The following is a 16,833-nucleotide window of genomic DNA, read 5'->3' on the forward strand; positions in this document are numbered from 1 at the left end:
TAAAGGGTGAAGACACCCTGCAAATATGTGTATTGTTATTAAGGAGGAGACCCAGTGCAATGGATATTACCATTCAATACTGAAGTATTATCTGGCCCAGGTAAAACTGAACACTGAAAACACTTTGTTACCTCTAAAGACTGCTGCTCGCTAGCCATCAACGTGTTAGGAAATCGAATAGTACTTTAATACAAGTGAATCATATTGAGGAAGGAAAAAACGACTTCATTATGTATGCACTATTGTAAAAGTGTCCAAAACATGTTGGAATTCAGCTGGCATTTAAAACCATGTGTTTACACATTTCAGTTTTTGTAGTTAATAGGAACGACACTCCAGTACAGGTTTAAATAAAATAGTCATATAAAGGCTGAAAAATGGATAGAGACAGAAGTGCAACCAAATAAAGAAGCAATTAGTACTGTGGGTTAAATAAGGTTGATTATAGTAGATGTTCGGTCACCAGATTCTGGCCTCCAATATTATGAACTGAAGACTGCATGCACTGCTAAGTAGCTGTCATGAGATACATTTAAGGGAACCACCATACATTTAAGGTGACTACCTGAAAGCCTGCCTACCTCGCGGCCAAACTTATCATCTGAGGCAGAACATGCTCCTCCCGAAGCCAGATCAATGTTCGAAATAAAACTTGCACAGAGAAAGACTAAGTTAGATTGATAAGGAAAAAGAACCATCTCCGTCTTAGAAGATTATGGCAGCCTACATGGACAAGAATATATATTAAACTGCAGGCATGAGCACCTATTTCATTGAAGCTTATTCCCCTTACAAGTTGGATGCCAAACCCTCAAAGAACGTTGTTTCTCCCAGCTGCTAGTCTCTCCCATGACAGCAGGCTGGCAACACTACACATTATGGAATGTTCCCGATACAAAATGGCTGCCATTGCAGAAGAAAGCCTGCATACCCAGCAATGACAGTGTTCAGATAAAATGGAGAGTGAGACATGGGACTCGCATCTCACAACTGCTCTATATGTCCTGGTCTTGATTTCGTGTCAATGCACTCCAAGGTAGATATTTAGCAGGTAAGGCCAAAGCTTATCCTGGTATTTAATTCTTGTTTTGGTGCTACTTTGGCATGTTCCTCTCAGACATTAACTTCGGGAAAATCTTGACCCAGTCTGATAAACTCCTCAGGTTAATAAAATAATCGCTGATAAACAATGGGTTATCTCATGAGCACTTAGCCTTCAAGTACTGGAAGGATTCCCTTCCCAATTACACAATGAGCCATTTCCAGTGAAGGAACAGGGACTCTGCAGCCCAGGTGGTTCGAATGTGGCTATCAACGAGCATAGGTATTTCATGATGCCTTTTCTTCCTTAGATGCAAAGTCTTTATTATTTAGAGGCTAACATATACCTGTTTCTCACCTTCTGTAGCTCCTGAGCCAGTTATCCGAGGCTACTAATACTCGGGGGCGCATAACAGAAATTGCTTATGCCTAGGAAGAATCATTCCTCTACTCTGTTTTCTTTAACCAGAGGGAAGTATTGCTTCCTCCAGAAGTTGGATTGACTCTCCTCTGTGACTCCTAAGAGGACCTCGATTCTCTGTTCGAGTACCAAGATGTGAAAGAATACTAGGACACAGTCGTTCTCCTGCTCTATTCTGGAATCCTCCAATACCATGAAGATTGCAGAAAGGATTTCCTAGGTTTTCCTGAAGTTTTGAACACAACTTAAGTCCTTGCTTTTAAGGGGATTCTTAAGTGTGATACAGAATCCACTGTCCCCAGATTAACTCTGCTCTGTGATTGTCTTGTCAATGTACCCATCTTGTTCTCTCTAACACATGTACAGCACGTCATTGCTCCTGAGCAAGGTTTACACTCTGTACAACAAAAATACATACATACATAAATACATAAATACACTCAGACATAGAAACATAAAGGTATTGACCCTGGCAGACTCTCTTGCCACTGGCAAATACACCATCACCACTAACATTTGTCCCAGCTGAATCATTCTTAAATGTTCCAGTCAACAAAGAAAAGTAAAGGCTTACCAACCACATCTTGTGTTTTGTTCTCGATAAAGATAAAGTCAAATTAACTTTCCTCAGCACATAATAAGACTTTGCAATGGTGCTGGTTTGTGGGTCTATTCTTGATCCTGGCCAATGCTTCTCTTGTGTCTTGGCAGGCTATGTATCCTCAGATACATATCCCATGCATAGTTAAGTTGGTCTCAAAGGGGCCAATGAAACAGGAAATTAGGGTATGGACTTGTTGTCTTTTTCAGTACACAATAAGTCTGCAGTATCTTGGTTCCTTTTAGCACACCCAAGACCAAGTCGCAGTTCAAGAGAGTCTGGGATGCCCCCTCAGTATCAAGAGGTATTCTCTCCACTGAGCCCTACATCCTGCAGGATTGCATCAGTTCCATTGATGATGTATGACAACACACTAACTGTGAAGAGGACATTAGGCCATTTAAATAATATATGATTCGGAATTTTTCCAGGCAACACACAATGAAGTTTGACTCTGTTAAATTACTGTATTTTAAAATGCTACATAACTATTGTATATTCACTTACAATAGTAAATGGTTGATCATCATCCGCCTCTTCATACATCAGGGTGTAATGCCTGCCTTTGATATGGTGGCCATCTAAGGAAATTAATAATTGCGTATATAAGTTTACACTTTAGGGGTATAGGACAGTGGTCTGCTACATGCAGCTCTACAAATGGTTTAGACTGCCTTGCCCATGATACCTTTCCATTGACTAGTCTGGTTAGGGCTGATGGGACTTGTAGTTCACAACATCTGGAGAGCCAAAGGATACAGGGCCCTTGTGTAGCAGCACATATTATATGACACAATGGGCATGCCCACGGTACATTATTGCACAACAGTTTGTTGTTGTTGTGCCAATTAATTATACATTTGCAGTGCTTTACCACCCCAGGAGCAGGTTCAGAGGTGACCACATGATTAGCTCTGCCTCCTCTAGATTTTCTCACTAAACAATGGTGACTTAAGGACTTGTTTTTTTCCATTCACTTGTAGTGCTCTTCTGCCAGGCTCGGAGCTGTGCACTTGGTCACATGAATCGCTCACCTCATCCAGCCACAAGTCATTCTGGAGCCACCTGCTATTTCTTATATCGAGCTTCCCCTAGACGTTCTTATTGCTGGAGTCCTCAATAAAGCATCAAGTCAAGGACATCACTTAGTTGTACCTGATAGGTTTTGAACAATATCAAGAGCACAACAGCACAACCCTCCTGCCCTGCTGCCCTTGAGAGGCCTGACAGTAATAAATGATCAATGTTTCCTCTTTCATATATCTTACATCACTGACCACATTTCTAAACACACTCTCAACGCCATTTTTAACACTGAAATATGACTCTGCCCCACTTTCTCCCATGTCTTTGACATGTTCATTGTTCACAGGCATATCATCCAACAAACCAAACACACAGGAAATGTAGAGTAAGGTGTGGCAGTCCTGCAGAAATCCATCTGTGCCTGCATTGTGCTTAACTGTTTGCCTATACATTCGATGGAATAACTCAATTGATAGTACTCACTTTGACACAAATGTCACTTTCCATCTCATCTATTGTCTACCTCACAAGTGTGGGAAATTCATTGATGATTTCTCTGATCTCATCACCCCATCATCAAGCACACACTCAAATGACATTTTCTCAGTGATCTCAACTTATCAGTGTCCCAACCCAACAGAAACACTAAGTATACTGTGTATCATCTCATGCAATGCATGAACATAACACAACATACTGAATCACACCCAGCTCAGGGGAAACATATTCAACCTCATCTTCTCAATATCTCACTTAGTCAAATGTATCAACCTGACCCCACTGTACTTTTACAGGCTACACTGCCATCCCTACCCTCCTTACACATACCCTCCCAAATTATAAGGGACAGGGGAGGTCCCATGTCTTCATGTCTCTCCATTAGGAGATCACCCTTTGAAGAACATGAAAACAGCTTTGTAAAGCTAGCAGCCCAATGAACTCCAACATTGACACTGTATTGTCAACCTTCAAACAAACCATCAAGAAACATGTAGAAATACATGCCCCTGAAAAGGTTTTGCACCAGGGTTAAATGTGCCACACCTTAGTATACCCAAGAATGAACCATCAATAAGCACACTATCCACACACAAGTAAATCACCAGAAACCATTTAAGCATGATGCCCTCCTCCCCATAAAGACATTACTCAGTGCTCACCTGCCAATCATCAATGAAGCTAATGCTGTTTATTACAACTCAAATATCAGGACAGCCTCTAATAGGAGGAAACCCCTCTTTGTGGAATTCAAAATGTGATCTAATCGTTACCCAACACAGTAATCCCAATGTCCACAGAAATATGTAGCACAATTTACAACACTTCCATCCCCAAGACATATGTAAACAAATTCATGCATCAAAATCAGTGACCCGCCACTTATGATTCCACTTTGCACAAAATACATCTACACAGCCTTCACAACCCTCATACGGAAGGACAAGGCTTATCCTCTAACGTCACTAAAACATACCTCATACAAGGACGAAATTCTTCCCTCTGCCATCATAAAACAATGTCTGTCATTCCTTACCTCTTCCTCTAAATATCTTGTTAGGGCACCCTGCCTTGCACCCTAACTACAGGCTAATCACTAGTCTTCTGTTAACTAGCATTATCATTGAGAAGGCAGCTGTCAACCAACACTACCATTGGATGAACCATTATGGATTGCTCGATGACTATCAATACTGAATTAAGACCCAGATGTAGCATGACACCTGCCCACCATCTGGATCATAGATGACCCTCTCCAAATCACATAGAGGCGACTCCTGCCTCTTGGTCATCTTTGACCTCTCTGCTGTCTTTGATCTGGTCAACCAATTCATATTTACAAGTCTACTCACTAACAGAATCGGGTTCACATTCCAAATCCTCAACAAGTTTGCCAACTACCTGTTGGATAGACACCAAGCAGTCCAGATGCGTATCGTCCAATAAAACCATTGTCTGGACCCTTCCAGAGTCCCTCAATTAGCAATAATCTCCCCAGTGATCTTCAATCTGTATATGGGACCACTTAATAACTTGTCAACAAGCCCAATTTCTCACTTCAGACTTACACTGATGATACTCAGATGTAGCTCTAAGTGAATTGTACTCAAGATGTTTCACAGCACAGAAATGCCTCACCACCATCCAAGCTTAGTTGACAAGCACCTGCCTGAAACTCAATCCCAGCAAAATGGTATTCATCCTGTTAGGCCAGCCATCTAAATTGGAGAACACCCAAAAGCAGCTAATTGACATGCTCACAACACAGTTTCCCCCATTCCCCCACTGTTTCAAATCACTTAGGGTCTTTATTGACAGAAGTATCTCCTCCAGCAGCATATCCTCAAATTGCCAAACGTTCTGGTATCAACTAGCACTCTTCGGCAAGATAACACCCTACCTCCAGCTATAAGTTTTCATAACAATTGTCCAATCCAATCCTTGGCAATCTCACACCTTCATGGAGGAAACACCCTCCTCGCTGTATCTCAGCCACACACCTGGCCACAACAGGATTCTGTAGGACTTATACTGGTAACTAAGGAATTTGAGCACAACTCCCATATCTTAATAGATAACACCGGCTTCACATTCCAGACAGAATACTCTTCGAAACTTTCCACATCACATATCAGGAAACTACTACCCAAACAGCAGCCTATCTAGCCACTCAACCTGGGGCATCAGGTGGGATATGCTCCTCTCTTGAAGCCACAATTGTGCAAGACTCGAGACTAAACGGATATGCAAAGACGAAACTGTGAAATAGGCCTGTACTTGCTAAACCCAGCTAGAACACCAAATCAGTCACAATCAGGGCGGCTCCAATGGTCGTGTAGTTTAAGATCCTGTTCTTCATGAAACACCTAGTTACCACTTAGGGGAGACTACTTCTATACATGCTCTATCCCCGTAATATTGGATATCCAAGATACTATAACCTGTAACCTCCACTACCTCAACCTAATTTAGCCCCAACGTACACCTATGGTGCTCTGTTGCTTCCTAGCTGGGTTTGATCCATATGAACTTAAAAACAAATACAAATACTAATTATAAAGCACTTTTGCAAAGGTGTCTGCATTGAAGTGCGCTTATGGGGTTTGTATATTAGCAGAATGCATTGCACATCACCTCTTCCCTGACAGCATGCTTTAAGTGGAAATACCTTTCGGCCTTGTAGATGGCCATACTTTATTGTACATATGACCCTGCAGAAGAGCAATGAGCGTATACCATATATTGTTCACAGTTTAGGGGATTTTCCATTTCAAATCTCTTCTGGTGGGTAGGTAGCAGTTGCTTAAATACACTGAATGCTACCTTCTCGGCAAACGACCTTCTACTTTTGTTCGGACCATCCGACAAATTGTTTTTGCAATTGAGAAAAACTGTTCAGATTTTATACTCAGTTCATAGTTAGACATTTTTTTTCCAATCATTGCTCCTCATCGTCCGTCATCTTTCATGACCCTAGCCCGTATGTTATCTTTTTAGTCTCTCATACATGCTGTAAGAATGTTTTTCACTTTACCTAACTCAATTAATTGTACGTGTATTTGTATGTTTTTTACATTTCCAGAGCAGCACCCTTCACCGCAATCATTGCTCTTCGTTTTCATTGGACCTCTGTAATTCCTTGCACGTTTTAAATGCTGACATACTAGTTCTTAATATGACCGCCACTTTCCTTATATAGCCTACCATTTTTTTCCCTTTCCATTTTTGTTGTAAATTGCTTGCCCGGCACTTAATGTTGAAATTCCCAGAAACAGCAACGTTTATTTGTGTCTACATTTTCTGCACCGCAGCGATGATTACTGCAACATTGGTAGCGATAAAGTGCGAGTCCTGGGTGGTGAACAAGAGGACAAGAGGACCTGGAGGAGGAATGACCAGCAGGCTGAAGAGATTAAAGCCGTGCAAAATGAGGCTCTTCTACGGAATGAACTGGAATGGGCAGTAAGCGAGGGGCATACGTTTATCATAACAGGCAACTAGATATAATGAATTAGAAAGGGTACATATGCAACATAGTTTATAGTGTGGACATTCTAGTCATCACGGTTTGATGCATGATACAGGGCCAGATGGTACATTTGTACTTTCGCACTGTAAGGATGCATTCAAACCGTGAATGTCATTCTTTATCCACACATGGGGCATTATTCATAATGTTTTGTACTGGAAGAAACCAGCAGATGTGTTTGACCATATCTCTTTTGCAACTACTCTATAATTGATTAGCATTCCCTAAAACTGGAACACATTTTCGAGATGTTGCTGTGCACATGTGACTCAGAACAGTGTGTTCAATTTCATCTTCCAGATTGGCTGCAGTTTTAGGGCCCCGATTCATGGAACTATTTGCGTGGAGTTTTGCACATGCATTCTGTACTTTTTCATACTATGCCGGGACTTCGCACAAGCTCTGCACATCTCTGTGAACGGTCGAGTGGCTTGCGCGAGACACCACGCAGAGCGTGAGTGAGGCCTGCGCAGAGGTCGGAGTAGTGGGCAGAACTCGGAAAATGAGGAAGAACAAGGGAAACAGTGGGCGTTATGAGGGACGGGCTGCAGGCAGCCCATAGAATGCCCTGAAATGTGCACGACAAAGCTTATTCATGGAGGTGACCGTGCAACCTCTCCGCCTGGAAAATGCCCACGCAAATCCCTCAATCTCTCCGTCACCCAGCGTAAAGCACTTGCACATAGGAATTGCAGCACAGAGGTGGGTTTGTATGTCAGATTTAGGGATGCGTGCATACAGATTGGAATTAGTGATGCACGTAGGTGGCGTAATGGGGTGCTGGCCCAGTTTACGGGGGTTCCCACACAGATTGACCGCAATGTAACAACAGTAACGCGAAATGGAACCCATGTTTTCAGGGTGCTGGTTACAGTTATGGGGAACCTGTGCAATGTCGATGAGGTGCTGGCTTTGTTGTAGGGGACCCCAGACAGTTTTGAGAGGACGCGTGTGCTCGCACCCAGGGAGCCCACAAAGGTAGGTCAATGTGTCTGTTTTGGCTTTACATGGTGGCATGTTGGGGCCATTCTGGCCGCGACTTGCGTATACGGTTACTTTACGCAAACAATTCCATGAATACGTGGATTGCACATTTTTTATTCAGGCTTGCGCAGTGTTGTTCTCTAAACACGGCCCAAGCAGGATATATGCACACTTTTCTACTTAAAAAAAAATGTATTTGGCTAAAAGTCATCAAAACCAGGAATAAAGTTACCTTTGGAGCCTCACCATATTCTTGGGTGGATACTGTGGCAGGAAAACTACTAGTGATGATAAACATTATTGCTGGTGGTATTCCTGAATATAGTCCCAATAATAGCTTTATGACTGACAGTGGCGTAGCATTAGTTGTATGCTGAAATATTGCCAGCGTCTTTCCAGAAATACCAGGTTACAGACATTTTTCTCTATCCATTTTCAACCCAAGTCATGCTTTTAATTTTTAATGCACCCAATGCCAGATTTGCCCTATATAATAACATAGGCCAGGGCATGAGAGGGTTATCAGCAGTAATACCCACATTTGTATCCTCTTCTGATGTCCCAATGTAAAAGAGTATTTCCTTGTATTGAAAAAAAGTGTTTGTGTTTCCCTTCTTCACATCTTGCACAGTAGCACACATTCTCTCTGATTTGGCTCCCCTGGAGCAACAGCAACCTTCTGTGTTTGTTCCTCCAGAGCAACATCAGGTTTCTGCTCGCTCTTGTGTCTCTAGGGAAACAGCATCTATCTGATTCCATTCCTCTAAATCCAATCTACTTTCTTCAAGGATGAGATCCCAATTGGTTAGATTGTCTCCAGGGTGGCTCCCCAAGCACATAATGGAAACCCTTGTCCTAACAATAGTCTGGGGCTTGACTAAGGCCTGGGAACTGGGGACTGCTTAGACCTCAAAGATACTACAGTACCCCCTCTGGGGGCTGAATGGTGGGAAGCATCATCACTGTCACCCTCCCTCTCCACCCCAAAGCCACCCAGAGCAATAATTACTTTAGCTGTAGACTCAGCAGTGCTTTTGACCCCCTGGAAATCCTCCATCCCACTAGCTTCCTCAAGGCTTTTCAACAGCTCAGACTTCATAACTTTACTGTCACAGGGAAGACCCCTGTCTCATCAAAACTCCCACTGTCCGCCTACTTACAAGGTGGATGCAGAGATCATGTCAAGTTCCATTGTAGCAATCAGAAAAATACCTTGCCAGTGAATCTAAAATTAATTGCACACTTTTGTTTGGCGATTGGTATTCACAGTCTGTCTCAAATCACAACCACTGCCGACATGTGACAACATTAATTCTGCCCTGGGTAGCAGGGTGAGAAGCTGAGAAGAGGCTGACATGCCTACTCAGCCATCAAACATCTATAAAACGAGAAAAAATGCAATTATTAAGTCAAAAGAAGCACAGCTAAGAGATATTTCTCCATCACCTTTGTGGTAGTTTGGCTGAGAGAAGAATATCTTCTCAAGAGGGTGGCACAGTAGCAACACAAACAGCAAAGACAACAATCCAAAAAAGGAATGCCCAATCAGGTTCTTAAATATAAATATATATATGTTCACTGAAAAAACAGAAAAAATTTTGTTAAAGGGTTATGGTTAAGTTACACTAATAAAAACCTTCGAAATTCAATAGAAAAAAACATGTTTAAAGGGATGTTATGGTTACAAGTAATACTGAAAAACTTCAGATATTCACCAGTTATGGTTAGCTAAACAACCATAACCTGCACCACCACTGTGCACTGCTAAGACTAACTAGGTTTTAGAAGTGAAATGAAAAGCCAATGCTGTTCATAGGGCCTGGGAGCGAACATGAGATGTAGAGACTGCAGCAGGATTGGTCAGCTCCTTGCAGTACAACTCCAAATTCTTAGAGAAGCATGGTTCAGTGTCACTGTTTTGGTATTGATGGGGAACAGTTGTGTTTTGGTGGGTATGGCATGACTGGTTTAAGTCTAGAGTGAGGTACCTTTGAGCCCTGTCAGGAGTTTATGTTGTTGGAATTATTGTTTGGCCTACCATCAGTGGTCTCTTGGATGTGGAATTCATTTTGGATTTCTGGGCCTCCATCTTGTGGCTGGCAGGGCCTCTATCTTGTGTATGGACAGTTATGGAACAACATCAGGACATTAGGTTATTAGGAGCAGGAGAACAAAGCCCACTGACTCCCACCAGCCAGGCTACATAACTCCGACTCTTTGGCTTGGAACATTCATTCAACTTCAAACATTCAATACACTCAAAAATTCCCTCATGACACCACTTCACTCAAGCATGAAGGGAGACAGGATATGACACACATCCCTTTCTTCAACATACCACAAATAAATCAAACACACACCGGGGTGAAGCAAGCACAACACGCCTCTCTTCCTTCCAACATACAATCAGGGACCACACACGCACACCTAGGAGACAAACACCACACAATCACCTTCATGCACCACTATCACCTGTGGGTTCACAAGATGTGGTTCCCAATCAAACGTATCTGACATCCAAACAACTGGCCACACCACAACTTTACATTCACAACCACCATAAATGCACAGATCACCACATACCCACCATTGCAACCACTGGGTTTCAAGACTATCACAATAGAGTGTTAACCTGCCTCTTCTAGGCCCACAACCTACTTCCAACCATCCATCAACAACACCATACACCTCCCATTCACCACTGCCAACGGAGAACCCCAAGCTTGCCACATTTGAGCGCAAGCATGCCCTGCTTGGACTGGCACACAGTCCAACTACTGTTCTCTTTGAAAAGGGGCAAATGGGCTATAATCTATATGACAAATTGATGCACTCAGCTTTTACTAACCCTGCAAGGCCACCTAACATCCTTAGGCTATTTGGCTATCGCAACTCATCCCCCATTGGGCACCATCCATGTGGGCACTCTACCGCATGTCCGTTCACTAAAAAATTCATTCAGTGTGTTGCAAACATTTCTTTTGGACCATGCAACAGTTCACCACGTGTCAGACCAAATACTCCATAAATGTCATTACTTGCCCTTGTGATCTGTCGTACAAAGGTATGACCACACAGAATACCTGTACTCACATTAATAAACATCGATCCAAGATTAGAACAGGCCAGACACAACCACCCTTGATCAAACATTTCCAGTAGAAGGGGCATATGCTAAATGACCTGTGTTGGTTCATATTGGAAACTATTCGCCTTGATATAAACAATTTCTCTACTATATGCAGGCCACTTAAGCTAGAACAACATTGGATACACAGATTAGATACTCAGACACAATGAGACCATCCATTGGTCTGTCCTAATGTGATAGCGATCTTCAGTGCCGTCACGTACCATTGTGACCTCCAGCCTTGCCAACAACCTCTGTTGTCCATCCAGAATCCATCCAGAGTCTCTGTCACTGGGCTGTTCAATATCTGAAGGTGTATTTTTCACTCTGGCTGCATAGCACTCCACCTTAGCACCCGCTGCCCCCATAACGTTTCCACATTTGTATGTGTGTTTGGTTTAACACAAATGTGTTGCACTGTGTTTTCTCCCATCTGGTCAATGGATGTCCATATTCAGACTCCATTGTAAGATGGACACCACCTTTTTTGTAGCCCACACTGTATCATGAAGCAGCGACCGCTCCATGCACACATTGCCCTTCCTTCATGTCTATTTAGTTGTGTCTGATCCACTCCTTTGCAGAAGATGGAATTGGTTAACCATCAGCGGGTTCTCTTTCAGACGTCCAGGAATAGTGCGAATTGCACCGCGGCAACCCTTCTGTGTACGCACTGCAAGGTAAGTACAATGTTCTTGTCATGTCGATCTCGGTCCTACACCATTTAGACACGTACTTGTTCGGTTGTATGCGCTCACAGGTCCCTTGACGGCACTTTACACAGTTATCACATCATGTTGGATAAAATGCACTGCTGCACGTATTTCGGTTGCAGTCACGGAGCTCCTACAGTGTTTATAGTGAAGGTGATGGGAAGCCCTGGTGGAAGATGTTGTGATGCTTAGGGGGTACCTCCTTTCAGCCATATTCTGCACTACAATTTTGGTTATTCAACTGAATGTGTTACAAGGAGTTCTATCACCCACTTTTGTTGTATTAATCTCTACCTTTGAACATAGGCATATGTTCCACTCCCAGGGGTTTTACAGTTAACACTGACAAAGTGTTACTCCCCATTAACCCGCACAAGCATTATCTGACAAACCCCTGGAGCCAGTGCTGGTATTTCTACATAATATGGCGGGACTGTATTCTGATTCCGACCTGGCCCATCTGGCTTTTCAATTGAACCTTATGAGTATAGACCTTTTGGTCCCGTGTTCACTTTGCTATTGGATGGTATCTGTACATTTACAGCCACTTTATTGATCTGTCTTTTTCAGCATCCAGTGTTGCTGGGAATTACAGATGAAGTAAATTAACGTTTACACCATTACGCGTTCCTTTGACTTATCTTTCACACGTGCTGAAGAGGGCTGGGCCCATTTCATTCTTTGATGGAATGTAGACCCTTGTATTAGCCCAAAACTCTTGGTTCGACAATGATTTTATACTCCAACTATATTGGTTGCTTTTGAAACATGTTTAATAGATTCCTTTGTTGATTAAGCTACACTTGACATCTTTGTGGACATATTTTTCCATTGTTGTTTTTTGGTTGTATGGTTATACTCTGCACCCTGTTTAGTGATGTTAGGAAGCTCTGTGCTTTTTTCTTTTTTTTAAAGAATGTAATAGTTCTCATATTTATATGTGTTGCCTTTTCTTCTCATTTTCTGTATTGATTTAATATGCTTTATTAACAATAAGGTAGCTATGGTATTTGTATACATCGGTTAGATGACACGTTTCTTTTGGATGATACATTTCTGTTCTTTTTAAATTAGTGTTGTTCAAAGTAAAGAACAATTTGTGCATGAATAATCCATTTGTGTGTGTGAATATTACCTTTTTTGTTACAGTTGAACTTTTTTTCTGTTGCATTAAATAACCACTATCGTGTGCATATGTATTACCATCCATGGTTGTGTTTGGGCATGTAGGACTCACGTCCAGACTATGTATGATTAGTTAAATTCAATTTTTGAAGTTGATTGGGCGCTATTATACATGTATTGTTAAAGGAATAGTGCACTCAATAATATTATTGTCCCGAGCTTTCGTGCATGTGGTTTTAAGGATACTTTGATCGATCGTAAAAACATTTCCTATTCACCTTAATAGTCACCTTACTGTAGTTTTCCTTACTTTTACACATGCAAAATCTGGCAGCAGGGCACTGCCATCTTATGCTAATCTTATCCGTTGTTGCATGGCCCTAAGGTGAACTGCCTTGGTGGCACTATATCATATCCCAAGTTCTTTAAGCTGACATCACCATTCCTAGCGATATTCTCCACCTATATCCATGACGTTGCTGTGCAGTGTAGCCAAACGTACCCAGGCATCACCTACATATTGACGTCAGTTGACGCAGAACCCGGAATATCAACACACATCCTCTCACAGCAAAGTGTGTCCCAATTCTGAATACAAAACACTATTTTTAAAGGAAACCGCAATACTCTGGAATTTAGAATGTGCTTTTATTTCACAATAAACGCTCTGAGAACATCCGCCGATTTCCATATTCAACCACATTGGTAATTTATTTCTTTGTTCTCGGTCCACCAATGTTTATCGTGAGTCACACTGTGTTCCTTTAGGTACAAGAAGCGAATTGGCCACACTGTGAATCGCAAGGCTTCGGCATTAGCTTGTTGCTAGACCACCGTAAACAATGTCAAGTTGCTCCGTGTCGCTGGTACCGCGAAAGGGCATATTGGCCCGGGGCAATCGTCCCAAAGCAGCGTGATGGAAAGCCAGCCATTGAGGTTTATTTGCAACTGCCTGCTTAAGAAGCCATCCATTGGTATCTGGAACTGATGACATTCGCAGAATGGGATGATGTAGCTGTGTAGAAAACATAACAGAAATGTGTCTCAATAGCCGTTATTTATTCTGATTTATCAATTTACACATTTATTTTTCACCGTGTGAAAACTAATGATGAACACAAACGTGAAACAATGGAAACACTGAGAAATCAGTTTGGAATGTTGGGGTCTACAATGTGCTTGAGAGGTTAATGCTATGGAATATGTGTAGCTCGCAATGGGATGCCGATGTGGAAGCTGACTTAGGAATTCAAAGAACACATAGATGGCATTGTAACGGAATATTAGCATAGAATTTGGCGTTGGTGGAAACTGTGGGAACCCAGACGTGGACTACATACATTTCGGTGGTGGGCTGCCCATGTGCCCGCAACAAAGACAAGTACACAAAGGTTGTTTTTGCATGTCGTTACAATATGCAAACAACATCAACCCATTACCAGCAATACCAGTCATAAAATGAAACCTTGACTTGTTTGTCTATAAACTTGTCTACAGTAAAACTTAATTAATATTTGGCATTTCCATTCTCTCGGCGCAACGCAGAGTGTCCGTTCAGATCAACACATTTTCATAAAATTAAATTACATGTTCCTTTGTCCAGTTTTGGAATGGTGAACCTTATCATATTTGATGGTATTACACACCTCCCTTCATTCATTCCATTGCAAATTCTTCCAAGGACGAAAAACAATCGACCCTGCTTAGAAGTGCCTATGCTAAATTTGCTTTTGGTGAAGGATAGCCACAAATCAGAAACATACAGTGTATGATGCATGGGTGTGCACAGATCACAAGCAAAAATCAAAAGCGGTGACCTTCACTCCCAGGGGATCGATTAGCGCTGCATACCAATGTGGCATTTGAAATATTTTTGAAAAGAAACTAATTGTTTGCTGGCATCCACCAATGCCGCACAAAGTTTATAGTGATTTAGTTATTTTATGAAAATAGTTCCAGTTAGTGTCCTACCCATTGTCACATCTGAATGTGCCCTGTTTTTGAGGAGGAATGGGCTCTGTGGATAATGTGAGACACTCAGGAGTCATAAGTAGTAGTGCCCTTCAATCTCCACTGAACTTCGCACGCACTAACAAATGTTGGAGGAGAGGTGGTATATCCCGCCCCCCTGAAGCATTCTCGTACCGGTCAAATGATGTATAAACTAAGGTGGGAGACACCTCCACCAATCCTGTACCTATTTGCATCACCCATGTTTCATCTAAGTGTATTAACACTCTGATAATGTGTATGTTTTAAACCTCATTTGTTTACTTCCAAATGCCTTATTTTTAGAGTCCCTCTGCCCCTCTGGTGAACTGCTCACTCTCCCAGCGACTCGCACAGCCAGCCCCAGCCAACAGTCAGCTCAGCCCATCTCCTGTTCTCACAGCAATGCAGCTATTCATTTTTGCAAGTAGTGAGTCTTGAGCCCTGACAAAATGTGCTCGTACGAGAATGTCAGACCAAGCACTGCTCCAACCTTTGTGCACAATCCGTCTCTGCTGACTGACTCATGCCATATCCAACCCCCTCATGCCAGGCCGTGGTCCCCTGAACCCATGACCCCTGTTTGCTTTGAACACATCTGTTCCCCAGACCCTACCCCCACACCACCTCGAATTCACCTCCCATATACCTAATCTGCAGTGGTCATATATTTTGGTAACACTAACACCTATCCCCACTGTGTTTCAAATCGTTAGACTCCAAAGGCTACAAATCAAAGATCGACCCTTCTGATAAGGCATCTGATAGCAACGACCCCTAACACATGCCCCCATAAAAAACATATAGGTCAGAATGCACCTATTTCACACCAACAGCCTCCTTTCATCCATTGTTTTGCTTACAGTCAGTAGTTTTTGAATGCCAAGTTTGTGATCTAGCCTAGGTCTCATTCCTTAGTGGGACACGTATTTATTCAGCAATTTGGACACATGCTTGCTAAGGCAACTGCAGACCCCGCAGTTGCTTTCATGCTGACCCATCTGACCCTCCCCCAATCAGTGAAGGATTCCCAAGAGCTTGACGAAAGTGGGGAGTGTGAAAGCACAGTTACACTATATGGCATCCTCCAATTGGCACTTCTTGCAAAAAGAAATTGAGAAAGAGGATGCAATTGAATAGATAATTTGGACACTTTATCTGGACAATTGACAAAGAGGCTACATTTGAAAAAACAATTTGGACCCTTTATTTGGACAATTTATACTTATAATAGCTTTGAAATTCAAGTAGAATAGATTTCCATTGCCCATGTACAATGTATAAACATTGTTAAACATATAAATAGAAGCTAATCATTTGAACCGGGAAGTGGACTGTTCCACAAGGTCTGCTTTCGGTGGACAGGGCATGTTGGCAATCTTTTGTGGCAATGTATGTGTCCTAGGAACAAGATCATGAGCGATTCTATGAGTATGCATGTCCAACACAGTCAAAGTGAGATCTTTCACAAAATTGAATTCCATTTCCTGGTATATTGGCCTGACCACCCATTGTTTGCTTCTTTTTGCAAAAGCTATTGTGTAACGAAGCATCCCAAAGTTTCCCACAGTTCTTGATTGTTCTCTCCCAATGTTCTTGTTATGTGCTTATACCGCTACTAGTGTTCAATATTGCATCCCTTCTATGCCGAAATGCAATCTCTTGGCTTGTACTTTAAGCACATATTGTGGAACACCTCCAAATCTCCTTTGTGAGAGAATTCTGTGAGTCCCTTCATATCTCTTGAAAGAGTTTTATCAAACACGATCTTCTCAC

This window comes from Ambystoma mexicanum, chromosome 6q (assembly GCF_040938575.1).
Source record: "Ambystoma mexicanum isolate Mex_15411 chromosome 6q, UKY_AmexF1_1, whole genome shotgun sequence".
Lineage (NCBI taxonomy): Eukaryota > Metazoa > Chordata > Amphibia > Caudata > Ambystomatidae > Ambystoma > Ambystoma mexicanum.